This window comes from Pan troglodytes, chromosome 8, assembly GCF_028858775.2.
Source record: "Pan troglodytes isolate AG18354 chromosome 8, NHGRI_mPanTro3-v2.0_pri, whole genome shotgun sequence".
Taxonomy (NCBI): domain Eukaryota; kingdom Metazoa; phylum Chordata; class Mammalia; order Primates; family Hominidae; genus Pan; species Pan troglodytes.
In genome coordinates, this window is record NC_072406.2 from 133,824,816 (window position 1) to 133,826,622 (window position 1,807).

General features: G+C 44.1%; 1 pseudogene; it reads left to right on the top strand.

Annotated features, from left to right (window-relative positions):
- The first annotated feature begins 693 nt into the window (after positions 1–693).
- Positions 694–1,085, top strand: LOC129136173 (small ribosomal subunit protein uS8-like; annotated as a pseudogene).
- The last annotated feature ends 722 nt before the right edge of the window (positions 1,086–1,807 follow it).

Below are 1,807 nucleotides of genomic sequence, written 5' to 3' on the forward strand. Positions count from 1 at the left end.
CAAATTTTGAACAAAAGCTAATATACAAATTAATTTAGGCAAAGAGGCTCCTAGTTACACTTTGTACACTGACCATTATCTTTTCTTTGTTTTTGTTTTGTTTTGTTTTGAGATGGAGTTTAGCTCTTGTTACCCAGGCTGGAGTGCAATGGTGCAATCTTGGCTCACTGCAACCTCCGCCTCCTGGGTTTAAGTGATTCTCCTGCCTCAGCCTCCTGAGTAGCTGGGACTACAGGCGTGTGCCACCACACCCGGCTAATTTTTTTTTTTTTTTTAATTTTTAGTAGAGATGGAGTTTCACCATGTTAGCCATGCTGATCTCAAACTCTTGACCTCAAATGATCTGCCCGCCTCAGCCTCTCAAACTGCTAGGATTACAGGCATGAGCCATCTCACCAGGCCAATCTTTGTATCTAATATGAAGATGCAATGCTCTCCAAAGGCTTTTGCCCGAATAGCTGCATAAGCAACGAGAACAGGTTAACAAACACTCAGCCTTCAAGGCTGGGCCACCCTAAGCAGACGGACCTTCCCATGAGGCTGTCAACACTCTTCAAGTGTCTACTTAAGTATGGCCCAAGAACCAACAGCATCGGCTTCACCCAGAAGCCTGTTAGAACTGCAAGATTTCACCCATAACTCTGTGGGCCCTTCCCTCGTGTCCTCTTTCCATCATCTTTCTGCGCCACCACAATGGTGCGCAAGTATGTCCTGGCTGATGTTCTCAAGAGCATCAACACTGCCAAAAAGAGAGGCAAACACCAGGCTCTTATTAGGCTATGCTCCAAAGTCATCATCTGTTTTCTCACTGTGATGATGAAGCACGGTTACATTGGCGAATTTGAAACCATTGATGATCACAGAGCTGGGAAAATTGTTATGAACCTCACAGGCAGGCTAAACAAGTGTGGAGTGATCAGCCTCAGATTTGATGTGCAACCCAGAGATCTAGAAAAATGGCAGAATAGCCTGCTTCCATCCCGCCAGTTTGGTTTCATTGTACTAATAATCTCAGCTGGGATCATGGATCACAAAGAAGCAAGACAAAACACACAGGAGGGAAAATCCTGGGATTCTTTTCCTAGAGCTGTAATACATATTTACAAATAAAATGCCTCGTGGACAAAGGAAAAAAAAAAAAAAAAAGAACTGCAAGATTTCAACATCCTCAGCCACCTATTCATCCAGGCCCACAGAATCCAGATCTCCACTTTACCAGATTCCAGGTGATTTATATGCACATTAAAGTTTGGGAACTGGTGGTCTACACAGTTTTCACACAGCTGAGTGAAAAGGCAGTGGTCCCCCATGAAAGACTATGTATCTCAGCCTCCCTTGCAGCTAGGTGTGGCCAAGACACTAAGCTCCGGCTGAGAGACTAAGTTCTGGCTAGTGGCAGGTGAGCAGAAGTGACGTGTGCAACTTCCCAGTGTAGTCCTCAAAGAGAAGGAGACCGACACATCCCTTTCCTCTTCCCCTTTCTTGCTGGACAGATTTAGACATCACGGCAGGAGGTGGAGCGGCTGTCTTAGATCCGAAATGGAATCCCCATGCCAAGGATGGCAGAGCAAAGAAGAGGCCTAGATACTTGATGATTCTTTAACTTATCATAGCAGCCTTACCTCCAAATTACTACACGTCTTTATTTCTACATCTTCTATGATAACAACTTCCAGTTGCAATCTGTATATATGTCATTTCTCATTATAGAAAGTGAGCTTTTTGTGGACAGAGACCATACTTTGTTTTTATCCTCTACATTAACTGGTTCTATCATGCAGTCTTGCCTTTAATACATGTATGCATG